Source organism: Schistocerca cancellata, chromosome 11, assembly GCF_023864275.1.
Source record: "Schistocerca cancellata isolate TAMUIC-IGC-003103 chromosome 11, iqSchCanc2.1, whole genome shotgun sequence".
Classification (NCBI taxonomy): domain Eukaryota; kingdom Metazoa; phylum Arthropoda; class Insecta; order Orthoptera; family Acrididae; genus Schistocerca; species Schistocerca cancellata.
The window spans coordinates 127,273,031-127,298,280 of NC_064636.1; the positions used below are offsets into that span (position 1 = coordinate 127,273,031).

The 25,250-nt window shown below is 41.9% G+C and overlaps 1 protein-coding gene across 2 annotated transcripts in view; it reads left to right on the plus strand.

The window, feature by feature from the left end:
• The window catches only part of LOC126108772 (TD and POZ domain-containing protein 3-like), a 75,303-nt gene that overhangs the window by 48,605 nt on the left and 1,448 nt on the right, over positions 1–25,250 (plus strand). The gene's annotated exons all lie outside the window — the stretch shown is intronic.

Genomic DNA, 25,250 nt, shown 5'->3' on the forward strand with positions numbered 1-25,250 from the left:
TGCATTACATTTGTTGCATATTTAAAGACCTGTTACCTGACATTTTAAAAAGCTTGTCGTGCATTATGCAATTTTACATATAATACTGCATTGTTCTACATCACTAGTAAAATTAATTTTGAGCTATGAAAGGAGGGTAAGAACAATGAATTACAAACTAAATTAAATCAGTTGTAGGAAATAGATTATTAATAAATGATAGTAATTTAGAACAGAAAGTAGAAACATAGGAAAGGAATGATCTCCAAATATTATTTTACTGTTAAAACAAAATATAACATATAAATTATGATTTGTGTGGTGGCCATTCCATGTAGGAGGCCCTTGGCAGAAACGTTACCAAATGAAATACATCATGAGTGACTGTGAGTGTATTTGTTTATACTGTCTATGGAGTAGTGACACTTATTAGATCTTATCTAGGGCATACTATTGCACTATCTGTGTTGCCATGGCTTGATGTAGTTACCCATATACATGTCATATGTGTGCTGTTATCTTGTATGTCTCTGAGCATGATGTTTTTATCTTTAAGCAATGTCATAGGCTGTAGTGGAACCACAGAACTTAAACTTTAAGATTCGCCTCACCATATAACATATTCCATAGATGTAATGAGTGTCTCAGTTCTTCAATTAGTCGTTTTCTTTCCCATTTATAACTGTTGTATTGAAAATGCATATCAGGTAAATGAAAAAATCACATGTGATGCCTCCTTTCTTATAGTTATCTTTTTTTGTCTGTTTTAGGTATTGAACCTCTTATAATATGAGTCTTTGTCTGATGTTGTTGCTGTGCTTGTGTCATTTTCTGTGTCCACACCTACATCAATGTCTGTGGTGTATCTCAGTTTGTGTCCTCCCAAGGATCGTGTTGTTGTGGTTGTTATGTGCTTGTCTGAGATCTGCCATATGAGTTCCATCGTCTGTAGATTTCGTGCAGTGTTCTTGATACCTTAACAGTTGCGTTGCTTAGAGAACACTATATGTCTGGGTCTCGTAGCATTTCTTTGATGTCGTTATGCTCTGTTACAGATCTTATAGGTGTGAGGGTGTTGAATGTAAGGTCACATGTTCAGGAGACCCATATGCCCCACATGTGCTTGTAGTGCTCTAGCTAAGGCCCACTCCGTGCAGGCCGAGTCGCAATGTGAACAACGGCACGGCTTGGATCCGTATGCTTGTGATGAAGCTGTACCTGTAAATAGTGGAAGAAGGAGAAAACACGATGGCCTTTGTCGGTCACCTCTCAGTCCATTTTTCAGGTGTCAAGGTGGCAGTTATTTAATTGACTCATGTCTACAATGTTTTCCCCTGTTATCACTGGAATCTAGTCATGTGTACCCCTCATGACCCAGCACACCGCCGCTCTGTGGTGGATAATGATGTCAATGCGGCAAGACCCCAGAACCACACACAAGGCTTCTACTGACGAGGTGCCAAAAGCACGCAGCATTCTGAGTAGCAAGCTCCTCTGTCCTAGCCTCACTGTGCCTCCATAGGCCACTGGACACAGGCACTGTGTTTATGCACCTATTGCGAAGCGTAGTAAGGCTTCCAAGAGAGCTGTGTCATATGTTTGTAGCGCATGGACAGGGCCATATACTGATTTCATTGCTAATGCACTTACTGTTGAAGTCAAAGACAATGTATTTTGCACGTGAGCAATGCGTATACATGCCCACAATTAGCAACAATGACCGTATTCAACGTGCCTTCTTAATATAATTAAGGCGTTATGCAGTAAGGTACTGTGTGACATAAGAATTTCTTTATTATTCAAGGGAAAATATGGGAGCGAAAGAAGTACTGTAAAGTTTATATTTTGGTACAAAGTCCATAAGTGAATTTAAGGAAACACAACGCCTGCTCCACAGAGATTCCAGTACTGTGTGCTTTGGTGTACCAGGACAGTCAGCCATGGTCATGCATGAACTGTGGATCCAATTTACATTTAAAAGTCTCGTACGCCATACAATACAATTCATACACAGTAATACATAATCATGGAAGAGAGAACACTTATTCATAAGTTACATCACGAACTGGAAACTGACAAGCATTTGCCAAATGTCTTGCATGAAAGTAATGCAGGTGATGTAACACAAGAAGAGGAGCAAGCTAACAGCCAACGAGAAGAAAGTATCAAAAAAATTATTAAAGCGGCAGACCACAGCGAGAATCTGTAGAAATGCCAGGTACCTCTCTGCTTGAGGTGACAAGCAAACATGCACACCACAAAACATACGATATTGTTAAACACAGTGTACATACTGTCGAGGAAAAACTTTAAAATATATTGTATGTAGTATATTATTGTAACTAAAATATTATTTTAATGCGAATAAATAATTATGTACCAGTTCGTTATGGTCGTCAAAAGGAAATGATGATGGGTCATTATGAAGGAAACGACGTAAAAATAATATCCATCAGCAGAATAAGGCTATGGAAGGTTGTAGAGTGATGTTTAATTTTTATGTGATTTCCTGCATTTTTTCTTCAAATTAGTTTTTGACGTTTCAGTATTTAGTAGCAACTGAAAATTTGCGCCATAATGGGTGTAAAATACTTCTTTAACATTTGCAATAAGCAGTAGGCGTAACTAGTAGGTCATCCTATCAAACGACCTCACTTGGCTCAAACTTTCAGCTGTCAGTTTTATTTCCATATATTAGTGGAATCTCGGTAAAGTACGTAACAGAACAGAAAAGGAATTATACCAATTTATAGAGTTACGAAAACTTGAGAGACGCAATCCCCTGCACCCCCTGTCGATTTGGGGGTTAGAGTAGACCCAAGGTATTCCTGCTTATTGGAAGAGGCGATGGATTGGAGTATCCCACTTTTCAGCCTAATAAGTTCTGGTCCCCTTTTAAGGTTTGACCTCGAACTTCCGAAATTCTACAGACGTACAGACGATTTGGGTAAGGACACCTTACATGGTGCACCAGACATCCATTATACATCTAGATCTTCACCACCTCTTATTGTCACAGCTGTTCAACTCCGCCAACAATTCAGCTGTTTGGGTGATGTCACTTTCCAGGATACATCCCATTCTCCACTGTCCTCTTTCATCCCACTCACCATAGAGGATTTCTCTGCATCCACTATCCAGCGTGGTAGCCATCCATCTTGGGCAGCTGTCAGGTACCCTCTTGGTCCTTGCCCCCTAACAACACAGGGATCGCACTGCTGATGCCTGAGCTGCAAACTCCCCACATTTGCCAAGGAGTACATGCCCATCTTCTTGGGGAATCAGGACTCCCGGCCACAGCCATCGTGCCAGGTGGCTTGCTGTGGCTGGGTGGCGCCTGTGGAGAGAGCCTCTCATCAGAGTGCGTGGCATCAGGGCGCACGACCTGCAATAAAGTGCACCAAGTCATCTCTTGTTGGGGACTGGCGCCAGCAATCTCTAAGAAGGGCAGGGTAAACTACAATGTTGACAGATATGATCCTGAATTGTTCGCCTCCGTAGTTGCACCATGGGAGGAACAAAGGAGTATGGAAAAGAGAGAACCTTGTTCGCCAAGGTATTTAGTCTGCAGCAGAATAGATGGGCACTGCTTTCTGGCTATAAAGCCTCTATTTTCTTTATCAAGAACCTGGAGGACGAGTTTGACGAAGTGGCTGTATTATCGAAAATGAGAAATGTGGCAGTCCTAAATTAGACAGTATCCTCAGCCCAGCCCTGGGCATCGCTCGCCTGTGACCTGTTCAATCATATTCCTCTTTCTGTCATCCCCCATCAACATGGTCCCCCACAACATGGTCGAGGGGATTATTTTCCACTAGAACCTTCTCTTGCAATCTGACGACAAGCACCACACCAATTTAGAGCAGTGGGATGTTCACTTCATTCGGCATATCTATATAGGACTGAAAAACAATAGGGTTGCTACTGATGCCTACATCTTGCCCTTTGTGGGTGGTTCACTTCCCAAAAAATCAAGGTGATGGTATATCGATGTGATACGTCCTACCCCCTATATGGTGCTTTAACTGCTGGTAACTTGGGCATATCTTTTACCACAGCAATTCCAGCACCACATGTTGAGACTTGCGAACCGTTACAACATTCTCCTTTCAAGGCAACAATTTCTACCTGTAATGAAATGGCAAACTTTTGCATGGCAATAAAACACACTCATAACCAACTTACTGTATAAAACACGTAAGCACTTTGAGTAAAAGCCTTAAAAGGTATTGAACTGAAAAAACACAAAACAGTTCTTGCTGGCTATAAACAATATAAAATAATCCACTATGGCATACATTAACAACCTTGCTTGATTATAGCCATATATACATAAACACAAATTTACATAAGTTAGAGCTTCCAGATGAGCAGGAATTCCTTATGCAATTGACTAGTTCTTACTACGAGGAAAAAGGAAATTTTCTTTCTTTCTAGGAGTATCTTTTACATGTGAGTCTAGTAATACCAGTTATGGCAGGCGAGAGAACGGATCACTCTTAGTGCCTTGCATCTTAAACTGTACAACCATTGGTGCATTAGATTTTCACAGACATAGCAGAGGCTAACAGTCGAATAAACCCGTAGGTGGCCGGGCACGGTGGCCGAGCGGTTCTAGGCGCTTCAGTCCGGAACCGCGTGACTGCTACAGTCACAGGTTTGAATCCTGCCTCGGGCATGGATGTGTGATGTCCTTAGGTTAGTTAGGTTTAAGGAGTTAAATGTTCTAGTGGACTGATGACCTCAGATGTTAAGTCTCTTAGTGCTCAGAGCCATTTGAACCAAACCCGTAGGTAAGCTGGGAGAGGAAAGAAGCAATCCGAACCACAAATTTAATTTGACCGCCCTTCCCCCTTTCGTCCTCAAAAGGGGACAAAGGGACCACCCTTTCTAATATTACCACCTTCCCGCAGGTGGGCAGACGAGAATGAATGGCGGGAAACCCACAAAATATACGGTTGATATAATTAACAATAATAAGTAAATTGAATTCAATTAAACTTCATAAAATCTAGTAACAATCAATACTCAACTTCTGGTGCGTTACGACTCCCAGGCTGAACCAACGCAACATCTCTGCCGAGCCACCCGCTGCCAGCCATTTCAACGGACGCAGGAAGGTGCGCCGATTTTCAGAACCTCCTTGCCGGTCGACAGCATACGGCCGAACTGCAAAGTAGGCCCCTCGCGACCCACGCTCAGTAAGATTCCTTTCGCGACGAGCAGTTAACGCCGCATACCATGGAGCCGCTGTTCGCGTCGCTTACGCTGGTGCCGCGGTCTGCGCGCTGTCCCTCTGGCACCAGCAGAGAAGTCGCTTCTCCATGCCACAACTGCAAACTCTCCACAAGAGCCCATGCAGCCACATCATAAACCCACGTGAACAGCCCACTTTTCCCCTTTCCCTCTAGAGGGAGACACCCAATCCTTCAATTGCGACAAACGCACCACCGCCAGAGAAAGGAGGGCGACTGCTTCACGCTACGTGCTGTGGCGCGCTTTTCAAAGCTGACCTTACTATGGCTCACCAGTGGTCCCAACACCACCAGTCCCTAGCAGTTCCAGGTCTGAGGACGAGGTGGAGATCGTAGAATCCCTCAAGGTCCTAGATCTTGCTGACGCTTCAGATGCAACAGTCCTGTCACTCATGGTGACACTGAGGCATAAACTGTCTCCTTCATCCCTTCATGCATTCCCATATGACTGACTACCTATTGCTCCTGTGGAACTGCGGCGGTTTTTTCTCTCACCTCGCTGAATTATGACAACTTTTAAGCATTACATTTGCGTTTTGCATTGCTTTTCAGGAAACGTGGTTTCCTGTGATGTTGACCCCAGCCCTTTGTGCCTGACATGGGTACTACAAAAATTGTACTGACTGTGACAGACTGCAAGGTGGAGTCTGCGTCTATGTCTATGTCTGTAGCGAACCTATGCCCCTTGAAACACTTTTGGGAACTGTGAGGACAATGCAGGAAGTTACCATCAGCAACATATACGTCCCTCCAGACGATGAAGTTTTGCACCATGTATTAGCTGCACTAATTTCTCAAGTCCCACCCCCACCCGCACTTTTCCTACTTCTGAGTGATTTTAATGGATCTAATCTTGTTTGGGGTGGAACCAAGATTGCTGCAGTGGTGAGGCTTTCAATGATCTACTAACTCACCTCAGCTTTTGCCTCCTCATTACAGGTGCCCCCATTCACTTTAGTGTGGCATACGACACATACTGAGCCATTGATCCCTTGGTTTGCAGTCGTGGTCTGCTCCTTTATATCCACTGGAGATCTCACGACGACTTGTGTGGTAGTGACCACTTTCCACTCTTTCAGGCCCTACCCCAGCATCGCCTGGACACTTGCCCATATGGGCTCTTACCATTGCTGAATGGGATGCTTTCAAGTGCACCACAACTGTTGTATCTCCTTTGTATGGGACCACCATTACTACCATTGTTGCCTAATCTGAATCTTGAATCCCTGGTTCCTCAGGTTGCCTTATGCTGTAAAGTCAGTGCCTTGGTGGTCAATCAAAATCGCTGTGGGCCCTTCAACATCATAAGTGCCATGGATTTCTAGAGCACCTCATTACCTTGAAACAGCATCGTGTTCAGGTCTGTCAGCTCATTGAATGATGGGAGTATTGGGAACGATACATCTCCACCATTGCACAAAAACCTCTCCTTCCCAGGTCTGGACTAAGCTCAGATGCCTTTATGGATATGAGACTCCTGCAGGTATACATGGAAATTCTAGATGGAGCTGTATATGCCGATCCACACATAATTGCAGAATGTCTTGTGGATCATTATCTTTGCACCTCTGCATCTGAGAATTAAACACTGGTGAAACGACAATTCCTATCTCTCGCTCCACACCAATCCGAGCCATATAGTGCACCCTTCAGTGAGTGGGAATTGCTCAGTGACCTTGCCAATTCTCCTGACTCAACCCCTGGGGCAGACCACATCCATTCCCAAAGCTTAAACGTCTGTCAGCGGATTATCAGTGTCACTTCCTTGCCATCGTCAACTGAATCTTGAGCGATGCGACGCCCCATCGCAGCGCCAGGAAAGTAAGCTTGCTAAAGCCTGGTAAGAACCTGCTAGATTTGGACTGTTATCGTCCTATCAGCCTCACCAACGTTCTGTGCAAGCTGCTTGAATGTATGGTGAGTTGGCCGTGGTGTTGGCTCCTCAAGTCTCAGCGTCTTCTGGCTCCAGGGCGGTTTTTGGCGAGTTCGCTCCACCACTGACAACTTACTCTACCCGGAGACTGCCACCTGAATGGTCTTTTCCCGGCCTCAGCACCTCATTTCCGCCTTTTTAGGTCTGACGAAAGCGTACAGTATCACTTGGCGACACCACATCCTCTCTACTCTGCATGAGTGGTGTCTTTGTGGCCCGCTCCCAATTTTTATACGCATTTCAAAGCTCGAGCTGATGCCTCACACTGGTCGCCTCACATCCAAGGGAATGGAGTCCGACACAGCTCTGTCCTGAGCGTACCAGTCTTATTAATCATCGTTAATGGTCCTCAATATCTCCCCACCTATATGTTGATGATTTTTGTATTTCCCTTACCTCCTCTTCTGTTGGTGTGGCTGAACGTCGACTGCTGGAAGTCATACAAAAGGTGCAGCAGTGGGCCCTCACTCACAGGTTTCAGTTTTCAGCTGTCAAGACTTGTGTCATGCCCTTCTGTTTTTGTTGTACTGCCATCTCCATCTGGAACTTTACCTTGATGACCAACTACTTAATGTAGTGGAGACATTCTGCTTTCTGGGACTGGTCTTTGATACTTGGCTTCCTCATCTTCGTCAGCTTAAGGAAATGTGCTGGCAGCATGTTAATGTTATTCAATGCCTGCACCACAACGAATGGGGTGCTGATCGCCCTACACTGCTGCAGCTGTGCAAAGCACTTTGCATTCCCTTCTTTTCTATGGATGCCTGGTGTGTGGTACAGCATTGCCATCAGCATTCCAGCTGCTGGACTCTATACACCACTGTGCGACAGGAGCTTCCCAAACCAGCGTCCTTGTAACAGCTGGTGTTCCTCCATTGCGAATTAGGTGACAGCAGTTGCTTGCGAATTATACTGCCCATATTCATTATTCGCCTTACCATTCAAATTATGGTCTCCTTTCCCTAATATGGTTATCCATCCCTGACAACAGCAGCACAGATTGGGGATGCCAATTGCGGTTTGTGTTTGCTTCTTACTGATCTCGACACTTTCCTTCTATCACTTTTCTATGTGTTCACTTCGTGGTCCATACCACAGCCACTGATTCGTCTGGACCTATCGCATAGCCCAAAAGGCTCAGTTCCACCTGTGGCCTCCACTGGCAGTTTTTATCTGTTCTTGGTGAGTTCGACTCAGAAACCGTCTACACAGATGACTCAATGGCTCTTGTTGGCTTCGCTTATGCTCACGTTGGACATGCTGAACAGAGCTCCTAGCTGGTTTGCTTCAGTGTTTTCACTGAACAGTTGGTAGTTACCTCTCGCACTCTTCAGCATATCCATTTCTGCACAGGTGAGTCCTTCGTCATCTCTAGTGACTGTTTAAGTAGCATACAAGCTCTCAATCAGTGCTTCCATCACCACCCTTTGCTGTTAACTATCCAGCAGTCTCTTTTTGTACCCTCGGTGACAGCAGACATTCAGTGACCTACATTAGGACCCCAGGACATGCTGGGATCCTGGGCAGTGAACTTGCTGGCAGGCTGACCAAACATGCTACCAGTAAACCAACTCTGGAGATCTTCCCACTGGAGACTGATCTCCAGTTGGTCTTATGCTGTAAAGTTTTCAGGATCTGGGATGCTGAATGACACACGGTCAGTACACCAAATAAACTATGTGTTGTCAAGGAGAATACGAATCTGTGATAATCATCCATGCAAGCCACTCGCAGGGAGCCTGTTGTCCTTTGCTAACCCCACATCAGCCGCACCTGGCTGACTCATAGACACCTCCGTCGCTAGGACGTACCTCAGTGTTGCTGTAGGTCGCACTTGACTGTCGTCCTCATCTCACTGGACTGTCCTAGTTTAGCTGCTCTGCAGTGGACTTTTAACCTTCCCATCACACTGTTAATGGTGTTGGGAGACAATGTCTTAACGGTTGACATCGTTTTACGTTTTATTTGTGAGGGGATTTCTTATCACACAATCTAATGGTGAGCATCTGGCTTTTTCTACCTTCATTTTAACTCATCCTCACTCTTTCTTTGTTGTTTTTTAGCCTTAGTGTTCGTATTTTCCCTGTCCGAGTTCGTCTAGCCTTGTCTTTAAGGCTGGAGGTTTCAGTGTGTTGCAGGGTGGCTTGCTCATCCTTTATTCCTGTTGTGATCACCCAGTCCTGGCCATCTGCTATATTATTCTGATACCATCCACTGTTTTTTCTTTTAGTTTACGTTTTCCCCTTTTGTTAGCCTTTTTTGTTTTCTTCTTCAGTGTTTCTTCGAGTCAGTCTTTCGCCTTTTACTTTCCCGAAATCGTTTTGGTAATGTTTTTAACCCGAGAGCTGTTTGAATGTTGGGAAAGGGACTCCCCACACCAACCAACCAACTAAAACTGCTTCTCATAAAGAATCAAGCTCAATGCAGTTTTCGTAGTACTATAGCTAGGAACATGTCAGATCTATTGCCAGAATGTACAGATATATTTTATATCAGACCTCAGCTTGTAAATCACAACCAGCGAAAATGATAGTTGGGTTTGACAATGCATATGACTGAGTGAAAAACAATTTTTAATATGACTGTGAGCGAAATGCGATTTAATGGATGAGTGACTAACATGATATACAGTGCTATAATTAACGAGGCATCCACAGTCATCGTTAGTCAGCATCTTATGACACCACTATACCTAGGAACCCAGATTAGTATGGGATGGCTGCTTCCAGCAACATCACATGCTACTGATTTTAAATCACATCTCGTAATATGACAAGGACTTCAGGATTCCAAGATGAAGAAGATATGTAAGGAAAATGCTCATAAATCAGTTTGCAGTTCAACAGGAACTAAAATTTGCAGAAAACTGCACACGTTTGAACAGCAAGACCAGTAATTGACTACGAAACAGTTCCAGCTCAAAAAGCTACCCTAAATATCATCTCCATAAATGTAACTGACGAGAGGATGCTTGCGGATCTTACGTATTTTCCCACAATTTACAATACGGTCTGAGTTAGTTACGAACATAACCGTATGTCAGTGCTTGAAAGGGTAGACGGCTGTGACACAAAAATTACTTATAAGATACAAGTGGTAACTTTCATGAAGACTTATACCCTTGGTAACAGTATTTAGCAGTAGTATTTCCACTGTTCACAACATTTCCAAACAGAACACAGGCAGTGGTGTATTCCTTCATGTGTAATGACAGCAGCTTCAAGACCATCTTTAGTGACACAATGCTACAGGACATGCAGATGTTAGATCTCAAGCCATGGAACTGAACGTAACGAAAGACAAGAAATTACTGCTATATCCAAATACATTCTCATTCCATATGAAGCATCTAGCAGATACACTTCGATCAATGTAGATCTAATAAATCACAAGCTAGAGTCTGTTTCCGAGTATTAGTTGGACACAGTTTTTTTTCAGGGAATAATCTAAATAATCCCTTGCTGGCCACAAAACTCTGAGCCAGCAGACAGGAGGTAATTTGTGATAATGTTCCCATCACAGATAAATTATACAGTTTCCTATTCCTCCAAGTTTACTTTGCCTGTAAATCTGAATAGTAGACAAACGATGAATGGAGCTGCATGGTGGAAACAACATGTTCACCAACAGAGCAACTTACAAACACACAGAATTCAAGTGCATTCCTAAACTGAAATATACTGATCACCAATGCACTAAATCACTATTTTAAAGAAAAGAAATCCTATTAACTGTCTCTCAAAGTGAAAGATTAAAAAATCTGTTAAAGTGTCTGTTGATGTTAAGCAGGAAATCTAACTTGCGGTCGTGATGTGAAACAAAATTTAAAATGTCACTAATGTTCATTACATTACTTTGCAAGTTCAACTTTTCTGCGTGGTTTTCCAGGATATCGTTTCACTTCAGTGCATGTTCATTGTTTTCAATGTGGATGGCTACTTCTTTCTTAGTGCATTAAATTAATTTCACTTCAATTATTGCTTATGGCACATACTGTCTCTCAAATGGTTCAAATAGCTCTGAGCACTATGGGACTTAACTTGTAAGGTCATCAGTCCCCTAGAACTTAGAACTATTTAAACCTATCTAACCTAAGGACATCACACATATCCATGCCTGTGGCAGGATTCGAACCTGCGACCGTAGCGGTCGTGCGGTTCCAGACTTTAGCGCCTAGAACCGCTCGGCCACCCCAGCCGGGTGCCTCTCAAAACTACTTACTATAAATGAATTATATTTTTATAGTTTGTTTGTGTTCCTGCCACTTTCATGAGGTGAAACATTATTTTTCATCACTGGAGAGGAAAAATTGTGTGCCAAAATTATAAATGAAAAACACTGTTTTGAGAATCATTCAGCTAAAAGTCCGTTAAGTATAACAAATTTTTTATCAAGTCATTCATACATTTCAGAGTGAATCATAAGTTACCCCATTTCCTGTTAGTATTCTACATACAGTAATCCTTATGCAGAGAGCAAAACTTTAAATTTATGGGAGCACAGTCAGTCCCATGGTTTGAGATCCTACATCTGCATGTCCTGTAGCATTGAGACACTAAAGGCAGTCTTGAAGATGCTGTCATTACATAGAAAGTGACACACCACTGGCTGTGTTCTGTTAGGAAATTTTTTGGGCAGTGGAAGGACTGCTGTTAAATACTGAAAGAATTGGGAGTGACTCATTATTACTAACAAAGTTTAGATGTATGTAATATTTGTCAAAAATATGAGAGAAAATGCTAGGAAAGCTTATGACGTGTAGTTTTCATTTTCATGCATGCGATTTTGGGCATGGTTTGCAGGTCTCCACCATATCCATTGTACATCAGTGCTAGAAACACCACTCAACAAATGGCCTGCTACACCACACCCCATCAGAGATCACTCGAGTATAGGAGGTGGCTATCATCGGTTCACAGCTGAGGCACGCCCATGCTGGGTGGTACCACTACCAGCCCCAATAACCACACATATGAAAGGCAAAGACTCATCGCTCTGTAGAAGTTGTGTGTGGCTGCTTCAGCAGCAGATTTAGAGTACAGAGTAGCGGATCGTTTTTTAACAGCGAAAAACTTTGTGGCACAGAAGCCCACATAGGAATGATCTAAATGAATATAGACTTGCAGCATCTTGTCCACCCAGAAAATCTGTTGGATTGGAGGAGAGGGGATCATGCACTGGGTGTACTCATGAGGCAACGAGCTGTAATTAAAGTGGGGATTCCATAAAATAATCAGTAGTAATGAGAAACCGTAGTAGATTAAGTGTCTTAAATCGTCACTGATTCTGGTCAGGTTATAAATGATTACCATTAAAGTACCAGTAATGATAGATTATCGCCTGTTTGTGAAGCAGCTTCCACAGCTCCGTATTAAATTTCCCAAACAGCTCAGAGTCTGGCTCTCATCTGTAGGAGTTTTTTGAATCTGGAGATGTGACTTTGACGTCTGTCAGTGATCTGTGCATTTAAAATCTAAGTAGCACTACTTCAAACATTCAGTGTCACACCGTGGGTACACCTTCACCAGACTACACACACACATACACACACACACACACACACACACACACACACACACACACAAAACGTACACACACAAAACACACATACACACACTCAGACATGTGTGCGAGGCAAACACAAATACACTGCCTTCACCAGGACCACACCAAGTTAAGCACTGTGGGAGTCAAAAGGGCTTCAGAGCTGTTGGTTCCTGTACAGTCATTCATGATTCACGTCTGTTTCTCTCTATATAGAAAAGAACCATTATTATCTCATGCAGTTATCAGAACTATAAAATGAGTTTTGAATATGTCAGCTGTATGATTTTCAATAGAATCAGCAACATTTGCCAATCTGTCTGCTAAAATATTTCTAGAAAAAGGAATTATGTATTTTATCGATCAGCGGATATTGGATTCATTATTTTAATACCTCATTTACCAGAATAATGGAAATAATTACTTCTTAATTAACTTTACTTTCAAAAAATGTTACTCAATTCTTCTCCTGAGCACATGCCGCACAGTGCGTTCTATCAGCATGTAGGTATTTTCGTTTAGACTCGTCCTAGCGAGATTGTCGTATGTAAATTACATACTGCAGCCCTTTCCAGGAAAAAAGATTTACTTTCCAACGGTTGTCATATCGAGACAAGTACATTAAACTTTAATTTACTCTCATGATCTCGCTGTCGCCTTAAGGCGCATCACAGCCAGAGGAATGTAAGACGAAAGTTTCTCTCTCTCTCTTTCTCTCTCTCTCTCTCTCTCTCTATGTGTATGTTTCTGTGTGTGTGTGTGTGTGTGTGTGTGTGTGTGTGTGTGTGTGTGTTTGTTTGTTTGTTTGTTTGTGTTAGTTCTTCTGTGTATGTGCATCTGTCAATGAGTGTGATTGTGTGTAGGGGTAGAGGAGTCCAATTTGGTATCATTGCTGTCCCGAAATGTACCTACTAAATGGTTTCCTGGTTAACAGTAGCTTTCTCTGTTTGACGAGGTTGTGTCAAGAAACTTGTTGATAATTGGGCTTACTTTTGTTCCTGTAATAACAGAAACTTCTCTTTAAATAGCAGGAGACGTCATTAGCATTATTTGTCACATTTGCAAGTGTCAGAGAGGAGTGCTGCGCACAGAGACGTAGTAATGGCTGAACGAAGTGTGTAACGCCGTAAATGCATATCCTCCTATTTCCATCTATTGTACTATAAATTTTTTCCTTATTTTGTTACCTGAATATATGACATTTCTGTGCCTTTATATATTGTGATTGTTTTACTGTTTGTATATATATATATATATATATATATATATATATATATATATATATATATATATATATATATATATGCATTTATGTTGGTTTGTATTGTGAATATTATTTGTATTTATACGCTGGGTCTAGCCTAGGGAAAACTATGCTATCGAACGAATACATCGATAGGTCGTGTGGAGAACCAAAGTGTTTAGGATCTTTGGTAGTGTTAACTCTGTCGCATGGAGCGCGGGCAGAGAGGGTGTCTAGCTGGAGTAGCGAGTGCAGCAGGTGTGTTGTGTGACGTTCCCACGAGTTGCCGCGCTTTCGGGGTTTGGCAGCACGTAATTGCGCTCGACTTGCAATGATAGTTTCTGACATGGTGTCGCGGACGGGAAGCATTAGCTGGCGCACATCAAGAGCCCGTTTCGCCTGGTGACCATGTCGAGAAGAAGGCGCGCCAACATCCAGCTTCTGCAACAGCGACGGCCGACAATGAGTGACTGTCGCCACCTCCTCGATCGACGGCTTCAAACCTTCAATCAACCAACAAAGAAGACTGGAAGCACGTAAAGTTTTAGAACTGTATGGCAGACCTCAGCTTTTCGTAACTATAATTACAGCAACTTAGCGTGAATGTTTGTTGCTCATTGTCCCAATTGCATTACCAAGCAGAGTCCCTTCCTTTTCCGAAATGAACCCGAGTGTCGTTGAAATTCAAACGCCACCATTAAAGTAATATAGCTAATTCGTTTTCACTGCTTTAATTTCAAAGTTCAGTTAAGGCATTCAGAGCTGGCTGCAATATTTAGATTACACAAGCACAAATTAAGAGTGCGAGTTTTGTTACCGTATTTTAGCTTACCTGTGACTGCAGCTCAGCTTGGTACGTACTAAATTTTACTATTGTTCAGAATCATTTAATTCAAGTTCAAAGTTAAATCTCTTATTTCTAAATTGCGTAGATTCAAGTAGCTTTTGAAATGATTGTTGAGGTAGTCCAAGACTAACCGTGTTTTACTGCATTTCGATGTGCTTCAGAAAGAAAGCTCACTATTAACTTCAGTCACTAAATTAACTTTCGATTTTCCTGTTTTATTAATTCTTTTGCTAAATTAAGTCAGAGTGTAGCGAAATTTATTACTTCTGACAAACTTTCAGTTTTCACACTACACATGTCAACCTTCAGTTGCCACACTTCTAGTGCTAATTATATGTGTAATAATCTTTCTTTTTCAGTTACTATAGTAATTGTCCTTAGGACTGGCGACCGTAATTTCCCCCAAATCTCAAATATCTAATTACCGCTAGTTGATTGTTAACGTAACGGCCGCACATTTACTCTCTTTATTAACTTTACCCCTCATTCAAAATTAATTTCCATCAGTTTCATTTGCATTTTCCCTTTCATTTAGATGTAACCCTTTCCTCCCTCTTTACCGACAGATTAACTTCGGTGACGATTGCTTTTCCCAAATTTCCATTAGGTACACGCGGTTTAATTTTTCACTGTCATTAAGGTCGATACGTGAGGGGGAGGTTACACGTGGCGACCTAGTGACAAGACAATCTTCGGATTTGAAGTTGTTGTGGACACGAATTTTGCATTGTGCAAATCTCGTAACAAAGTACTGGTTACGAAATGTTCGATATGTCAGCCAGAATATTGGTGTGAGGAATCCTAATTAGATTTGAGATTTGGCATTTATATTGAAAATTATTAAAATGAGTGAAGGCAACAATTACCAAAATTTGGTAGGCTTGGATAAGGAACAATCGGTCGAACAGTGGGAAACGCGCACCGCGGTACCCATTGTTCAGGGGCAGGCGGCTAGTATGAAAGACGCGATCGCCGAAACGCAACAAAGAGCAGAAATGGAATTCCACACTGTAGAAAATGTTTCGGAATCGGAAGTGAAAATCAAATGTGAATCCCTTGATGACGAATACGGGGGGACAATTAAAGAGGAAGCCGCTACGGAAGTAAAACCGTTAGTTTCCGGGAATTTAACTGATTTATTGAATGTTTTGATTAACGAAATCAAGAGTCAATCGGCCAAGCAAGAAGCTCAGTCTGAAAAAATTGAACGGAAGCTAGACAGTCAGAACGAAGCTATTAATGTTGTTAACAACAATGTTGGAGTTGTTAACACAAAAGTTGATAAAATCAAAGAACATATTGTTGTGATTAATACCGAAATCGTTAATCTAAAACAGGAAATGATAGGCGTTCAGGCGGAAATTGCGAGCATAAGTACTCGTTTTTATTCCGAAATTAGTAGAATCGAGAAAAGTGTAGGAGAATCAGTTGCTCCGATCATCGAGAATAAGGTGACGGAACAAATTCAATTAGTGGAAAAAGAGGGTCAAAAGAAGGTGGAAACTTTAAAGGCCTTAGTATCCGAAGTAGATACCAAAGTGACGAAGCAGGCTAATACCTGCGAAGAGAAAAAAAAGGGAAGTAGAAACGCTTGCGACAATCAGTTGCCAAGTAATTACGAGAGTGTCGGAATTAGAAAAAAAAAAACTTGACGAAAAACACAGCTATGTGCCAATCTATGCACATAGTTCGGAATTGTTGACGAAAGAGGAGCGGTTCGACCCCTTGAAAAAAGGCGGTATACACGCGACGGATTTCATTAAGAATTGTGAAAGAGTTTTACCCAGATCATGGACTAATGAGAGAAAAATTAATGCGATTATTGATGTGTTGACTGGTGATGCCAAGCGTTGGGGCTTAAACCTCAACATTACGAACCTGACTTTTGACGAATTTAAAAATTTGTTTCTGGCTGAATACTGGTCAGAGCAAAAACAGCAAAGTGTCTGGCGCGAATTTGTCGTATCGAGGCCTTTCGATGCGAATTCGCACGGCTCGATGAAGGAGTTTTGTGAGGGCTGGATCCGCAAGTTGGAATATTTGTATGATCGCCGCACGGAATCCGAAATAGTCTGGGAACTCTACAAGAAGCTTCCATATGATACAAAACGCTACGTAGGAAGCAATTACAGGACAATAAATGATCTCGTGGAAAGAGTGGAGGACGAGGACAATTGGCGCAATAATCGCGACAGTGGTAGAGGCCGTGGTAACAACAACGGGTACCACAGCAACCACAACAACGATAACCATGGGAATAATGCATACCGCAACCATGGCAGCAATAACAATAATGGTTCGGACCGTAATAACAATCGGTACAATGCAAATAATAACAGGAATGACGGAAACCAGTATCATACTAACGTGATACGGACTTCACAAAATAGTAATAACGCCAGAGGGTGTGATCAGCCGCCTCAGCAGCATCCGGGGAGCGTACCTGCTGGGACGAGACAGGGAAACCATTAGCCGCGCCGGTGAGGGGCCGACCGGGCGTGGAGAAATTTTGGCGGCCCAATAACAGGAGAAAACCCAGGTGTCGTCGTTATGAAAATTCCGTGTGGAATAATCAACGGCGGGAGAGTGTGCCAGTGTTAGGAGAAAGGAGTGCGCCCACAAGTAGTAGATCAGCTGTATACACGGCAGTAGGAAGTACATTCACTGTCAGTGAGAACAATTTAAGTAGTGTTCCGGAAATCGATTATAAAGTGGCAGCTGTAATACCCACAACGGAACTGGAGATTGAGTTTAAGAATGATTCGCAAGTGTTGAGAGAAGATCAGATGTCGGATAAAACGTCCGTCATCGAGCGAGGGGATGCAGAGAGGGATGAGGTCTGGTTAAGGCAGTTCGGTCGCTTATACGACGAACTAAGAGATTATAGGGGCCTGTACGGGAGAAGTGTTTATGGGGAGCGCGTGCAGGATTTTCCGCGTCTCGTCCCGCAGGAAGATAGTGTTTGTGAAATGATAGAAAGTTCTGGCCCTAACCGGCAGACTTTACTAGAAATGGTTGATGTTAATGGGGAGCACGAGCAAGATTCGTCGTGTTTCGTCCCGCAAGAGTTAGATGTTGAAGTAGTAACGGAAAGTTCTGGCCCTAACCGGCAGACCTTACCGAAAGCTGTAGTGATAGAAGTAGCCGACCCATCCGACGCAAACCTCCAGTTTAAACATTGCGAGAGTATTAAGGAGAAAGATTACGAAAATTTTAGTGATAGCCGGACACGATTGGTAGAAAAGCACATAGATTACAACGTTTATGAGGTTAGAGCTGACATTATACGGTCAGACGATAACAGTGTGGGTTGCGCAGATCTAGAGGAAGTAATTGCAGATACTACTGGGCACATTTCTCCAGGTAGATTGGGAGATGAGATCAATCTGACTAAAGTGGAATCAACGAAGGTGACAATTAGTGAATTGATAGCAAAGCAACACTCATTAGTTGACGAGATAGAGGAAAAGGTTTCGGTATTGGAGGCGAAGCTACAGTCTAAGCCTCAGGACAAACGTGTTGTAATTAAAACTGTATGTGAACAGAAGCTGAAAAAGCCGCCAGATAAGCCGGATTTAGGATCAAAGCCGGATGGTTTTTTCAGGAATGACCTGGATATAGACGAGGATTTACTGTGGGAAAATAAAGAAACAGTCGAGGACAATTGGAGACAGATAGTAGTGTCTGTTAATATGCACGACCTACAACTAAACGTGCTGATTGACACCGGTGCAGAATTGAGTGCTGTATCTGGGAAAATATTTGAGTTACTGAAAGACAGACCTGGCATCGTAGTTATGCCAGTAACAGGAGTGAAAATTATCGGTGCTACTGGGAAGGCCAGTAAACCGGTCACAAAACAGATTTTTGTCCACTTCGAGATATGTGGGGCACGATTTGAACAAGAGTTTGTCGTCGTGCCAGACTTAACTACGGAAGTAATTATTGGGTTGGATTGGCTATTAAAGTACCGTGCAGTGATTAATTGCGAAAGCAAAACTTTGACATGTACGTCACAAGATAAAACAATAGTAGTTAGTTTTGACGAGGCAGGAGACTGTGTGCATGGGCAATACCAGCCTATACACATTGTTAACTGGCCGGATGCTATTGACGTAGGTATGAATTTGAACTACTGTAATGTGAGGAATCTCGGCATTGACAAAAGTGTAGAAAGTGAATTGGAAGAGATGGTCAAATTCCCTCCACGGATTGACATTAGTATTGGTGTGAAAAAAGATCGTTTGCGAGAAGTAATGAAGCTAAAATCCAATGCTCGCATACGTCAAGACGCTAAAGCGCGTTTTGCTAAGTTTGTAATCGGAGACTTAGTACTTGTAAAAGCTCACGAGAAATCGAGCGAGATAGCCCATGAAATCTCTAAATTTAGGTTTGTTTATAATGGACCATATAAAGTCATTGGCATACCTCACACAAATGCTTATTGCTTAGAGTATCCAAGCTCTGGAAAACTATTAGGTATACGGAACATTGTAGACTTGAAATTGTACCAACCTAGGATCGATTAATACCACACAATGGGTAATTTGTACAGTATGTAAAATAGAGTGTAAGATTTAACGATTTGCTAGATTGCCATGCTTTTGACTGACCATGGTCATTAAAGAAGTTGTAATTAATAAGTAATTAATGTTGATTAAATTATTTAAGAGTTACTGAATATTAATCAATTTAAAAATCCAAGCTGCTAGTTTAAGTTTTCAGTTGAGTCACAGTAGATTAAGGAATGTAAATATGCTTTTGTAACTAGCTGTCAGATTTCACGAATGTGTGTTTTATTAGTCATTGCCGATGTACTTAGACGCTGTTTTAAGTTTCAGGCTAGTACATGCGTGTGATGATGGACAGTGTTGAGGTATCCACTGTGATAGTATTAAGGGACTCCTTGAGATTACTCGGGAGTGAGTTTTTCCTAAAGAATTCAGTGAAACGGACGTTCTGGAAATGCCGTTACACAGGCGAGTGAGATCAAGCGTGCCGCACAGGCGGGCGCAACAATACTTGCGAGGCGAAGCCGCTGTCGGCTCTTGTGCCGCTGTCGGCATTCTTTGTACTTGCGGGTACGGAAGGCGGAATTGTTTTTCTTCCTGGACAGCTGAAAGAATTCTACTGTCAATATTTATGGTTTTTTAGATCTGCTGATTATTATTTTCTTGTTTAGCATTAAGTGGACTTTCATGGCGAGAGTATTAATTATGAAAAGATTATATAAAAGTGTATTCTATGTAATTAATAATTAATTTGCGTATTTTGATCTACCTGTTTTTATGACCATGTACTCTGATTAATTTTGTAAATAGTATTCCATTTCTTGATACTGTTAGGAATTTTGACGATTTTGGAATAGCTAAACCATTTTCTATGTTTTCTATGAATTTTAATATGTTGTCAACCTGTTTTATTTTGATCAAGATGACAGAGGGGAATAAGATTAGAAGTGTCTCCACTCAATTATTATCGTCTAAAAAGTGGTTTATGGTTAATTAGGCGAATGCTAAATTTTGTTGATGTTTTGAGCATATGCATTTCCGCTGTTTTTTTTTTTTTTGACATTTTCTGAGTCTGTTTAGGTTACACGAACATCCTCAGACAATGTGGGGCATGTGTAACGCTGTAAATGCATATCCTCCTATTTCCATCTATTGTACTATAAATTTTTTCGTTATTTTGTTACCTGAATATATGACATTTCTGTGCTTTTATATATTGTAATTGATTTACTGTTTGTATATATATATATATATATATATATGCATTTATGTTGGTTTGTTTTGTGAATATTATTTGTATTTATACGCTGGGTCTAGCCTAGGGAAAACTAAGCTATCGAACGAATACATCGATAGGTCGTGTGGAGAACCAAAGTGTTTAGGATCTTTGGCAGTGTTAACTCTGTCGCATGGAGCGCGGGCAGAGAGGGTGTCTAGCTGGAGTAGCGAGTGCAGCAGGTGTGTTGTGTGACGTTCCCACGAGTTGCCGCGCTTTTGGGGTTTGGCAGCATGTAATTGCGCTCGACTTGCAATGATAGTTTCTGACATGGTGTCGGGGACGGGAAGCATTAGCTGGCGCACATTTAGAGCCCGTTTCGCCTGGTGACCGTGTCGAGAAGAAGGCGCGCCAACATCCAGCTTCTGCAACAGCGACGGCCGACAATGAGTGACTGTCGCCACCTCCTCGATCGACGGCTTCAAACCTTCAATCAACCAACAAAGAAGACTGGAAGCATGTAAAGTTTTAGAACTGTATGGCAGACCTCAGCTTTTCAAACCGTACCATTTTCGTAACTATAATTACAGCAACTTAGCGTGAACGTTTGTTGCTCATTGTCCCAATTGCATTACCAAGCAGAGTCCCTTCCTTTTCCGAAATGAACCCGAGTGTCGTTGAAATTCAAACGCCACCATTAAAGTAAGTCCATGAACCATGGACCTTGCCGCTGGTGGGGAGGCTTGCGTGCCTCAGCGATACAGATGGCCGTACCGTAGGTGCAACCACAACGGAGGGGTATCTGTTGAGAGGCCAGACAAACATGTGGTTCCTGAAGAGGGGCAGCAGCCTTTTCAGTAGTTGCAGGGGCAACAGTCTGGATGATTGACTGATCTGGCCTTGTAACATTAACCAAAACGGCCTTGCTGTGCTGGTACTGCGAACGGCTGAAAGCAAGGGGAAACTACAGCCGTAATTTTTCCCGAGGACATGCAGCTCTACTGTATGATTAAATGATGATGGCGTCCTCTTGGGTAAAATATTCCGGAGGTAAAATAGTCCCCCATTCGGATCTCCGGGCGGGGACTACTCAGGAGGACGTCGTTATCAGGAGAAAGAAAACTGGCGTTCTACGGATCGGAGCGTGGAATGTCAGATCCCTTAATCGGGCAGGTAGGTTAGAAAATTTAAAAAGGGAAATGGATAGGTTAAAGTTAGATATAGTGGGAATTAGTGAAGTTCGGTGGCAGGAGGAACAAGACTTTTGGTCAGGTGATTACAGGGTTATAAATACAAAATCAAATAGGGGTAATGCAGGAGTAGGTTTAATAATGAATAAAAAAATAGGAGTGCGGGTTAGCTACTACAAACAGCATAGTGAACGCATTATTGTGGCCAAGATAGACACAAAGCCCATGCCTACTACAGTAGTATAAGTTTATATGCCAACTACCTCTGCAGATGATGAAGAAATAGATGAAATGTATGACGAGATAAAAGAAATTATTCAGGTAGTGAAAGGAGACGAAAATTTAATAGTCATGGGTGACTGGAATTCGTCAGTAGGAAAAGGGAGAGAAGGAAACATAGTAGGTGAATATGGATTGGGGGGAAGGAATGAAAGAGGAAGCCGCCTGGTAGAATTTTGCACAGAGCATAACTTAATCATAGCCAACACTTGGTTCAAGAATCATAAAAGAAGGTTGTATACCTGGAAGAATCCTGGAGATACTAGTAGGTATCAGATAGATTATATAATGGTAAGACAGAGATTTAGGAACCAGGTTTTAAATTGTAAGACATTTCCTGGGGCAGATGTGGATTCTGACCACAATCTATTGGTTATGAACTGCAGATTGAAACTGAAGAAACTGCAAAAAGGTGGGAATTTAAGGAGATGGAACCTGGATAAACTGAAAGAACCAGAGGTTGTAGAGAGTTTCAGGGAGAGCATAAGGGAACAATTGACAGGAATGGGGGAAAGAAATACAGTAGAAGAAGAATGGGTAGCTCTGAGGGATGAAGTAGTGAAGGCAGCAGAGGATCAAGTAGGTAAAAAGACGAGGGCTAATAGAAATCCTTGGGTAACAGAAGAAATATTGAATTTAATTGATGAAAGGAGAAAATACAAAAATGCAGTAAATGAAGCAGGCAAAAAGGAATACAGACGTCTCAAAAATGATATCCACAGGAAGTGCAAAATGGCTAAGCAGGGATGGCTAGAGGACAAATGTAAGGATGTAGAGGCTTGTCTCACTAGGGGTAAGATAGATACTGCCTACAGGAAAATTAAAGAGACCTTTGGAGAGAAGAGAACCACTTGTATGAATATCAAGAGCTCAGATGGCAACCCAATTCTAAGCAAAGAAGGGAAGGCAGAAAGGTGGAAGGAGTATATAGAGGGTTTATACAAGGGCGATGTACTTGAGGACAATATTATGGAAATGGAAGAGGATGTAGATGAAGACGAAATGGGAGATAAGATACTGCGTGAAGAGTTTGACAGAGCACTGAAAGACCTGAGTCGAAACAAGGCCCCGGGAGTAGACAACATTCCATTTGAACTACTGATGGCCTCGGGAGAGCCAGTCATGACAAAACTCTACCATCTAGTGAGCACGATGTATGAGACAGGCGAAATACCCTCAGACTTCAAGAAGAATATAACAATTCCAATCCCAAAGAAAGCAGGTGTTGACAGATGTGAAAATTACCGAACTATCAGTTTAATAAGTCACAGCTGCAAAATACTAACGCGAATTCTTTACAGACGAATGGAAAAACTGGTAGAAGCCGACCTTGGGGAAGATCAGTTTGGATTCCGTAGAAATGTTGGAACATGTGAGGCAATACTGACCTTACGACTTATCTTAGAAGAAAGATTAAGAAAAGGCAAACCTACGTTTCTAGCATTTGTAGACTTAGAGAAAGCTTTTGACAATGTTAACTGGAATACTCTCTTTCAAATTCTGAAGGTGGCAGGGGTAAAATACAGGGAGCGAAAGGCTATTTACAGTTTGTACAGAAACCAGATGGCAGTTATAAGAGTCGAGGGGCATGAAAGGGAAGCAGTGGTTGGGAAAGGAGTAAGACAGGGTTGTAGCCTCTCCCCGATGTTATTCAATCTGTATATTGAGCAAGCAGTAAAGGAAACAAAAGAAAAATTCGGAGTAGGTATTAAAATTCATGGAGAAGAAGTAAAAACTTTGAGGTTCGCCGATGACATTGTAATTCTGTCAGAGACAGCAAAGGACTTGGAAGAGCAGTTGAACGGAATGGACAGTGTCTTGAAAGGAGGATATAAGATGAACATCAACAAAAGCAAAACGAGGATAATGGAATGTAGTCAAATTAAGTCGGGTGATGCTGAGGGAATTAGATTAGGAAATGAGACACTTAAAGTAGTAAAGGAGTTTTGCTATTTAGGGAGTAAAATAACCGATGATGGTCGAAGTAGAGAGGATATAAAATGTAGACTGGCAATGGCAAGGAAAGCGTTTCTCAAGAAGAGGAATTTGTTAACATCGAGTATAGATTTAAGTGTCAGGAAGTCGTTTCTGAAAGTATTTGTATGGAGTGTAGCCATGTATGGAAGTGAAACATGGACGATAAATAGTTTGGACAAGAAGAGAATAGAAGCTTTCGAAATGTGGTGCTACAGAAGAATGCTGAAGATAAGGTGGGTAGATCACGTAACTAATGAGGAGGTATTGAATAGGATTGGGGAGAAGAGAAGTTTGTGGCACAACTTGACTAGAAGAAGGGATCGGTTGGTAGGACATGTTTTGAGGCATCAAGGGATCACAAATTTAGCATTGGAGGGCAGTGTGGAGGGTAAAAATCGTAGAGGGAGACCAAGAGATGAATACACTAAGCAGATTCAGAAGGATGTAGGTTGCAGTAGATACTGGGAGATGAAGAAGCTTGCACAGGATAGAGTAGCATGGAGAGCTGCATCAAACCAGTCTCAGGACTGAAGACCACAACAACAACAACAACAACAACAAGCTAATTAGTTTTCACTGCTTTAATTTCAAAGGTCAGTTAAGGTATTCATAGCTGGCTACAATATTTAGATTACACAAGCACAAATTAAGAGTGCGAGTTTTGTTACCGTATTTTAGCTTACCTGTGACTGCAGCTCAGCTTGGTACATACTAAATTTTACTATTGTTCAGAATCATTTAACTCAAGTTCAAAGTTAAATCACTTATTTCTAAATTGCGTAGATTCAAGTAGCTTTTGAAGTGATTGTTGAGGTAGTCCAAAACTAACCGTGTTTTACTGCATTTCGATGTGCTTCAGAAAGAAAGCTCACTATTAACTTCAGTCACTAAATTAACTTTCGATTTTCCTGTTTTATTAATTCTTTTGGTAAATTAAGTCAGAGTGTAGCGAAATTTATTACTTCTGACAAACTTTCAGTTTTCACACTACCCGTGTCAACCTTCAGTTGCCACACTTCTAGTGCTAATTATATGTGTAATAATCTTTCCTTTTCAGTTACGATAGTAATTGTCCTTAGGACTGGCGACCGTAATTTCCCCCAAATCTCAAATATCTAATTACCGCTAGTTGATTGTTAAAGTAACGGCCGCACATTTACTTTCTTTATTAACTTTACCCCTTATTCAAAATTAATTTCCATCAGTTCCATTTGCATTTTTCCTTTCATTTAGATGTAACCCTTTCCTCCCTCTTTACCGACAGATTAACTTCGAT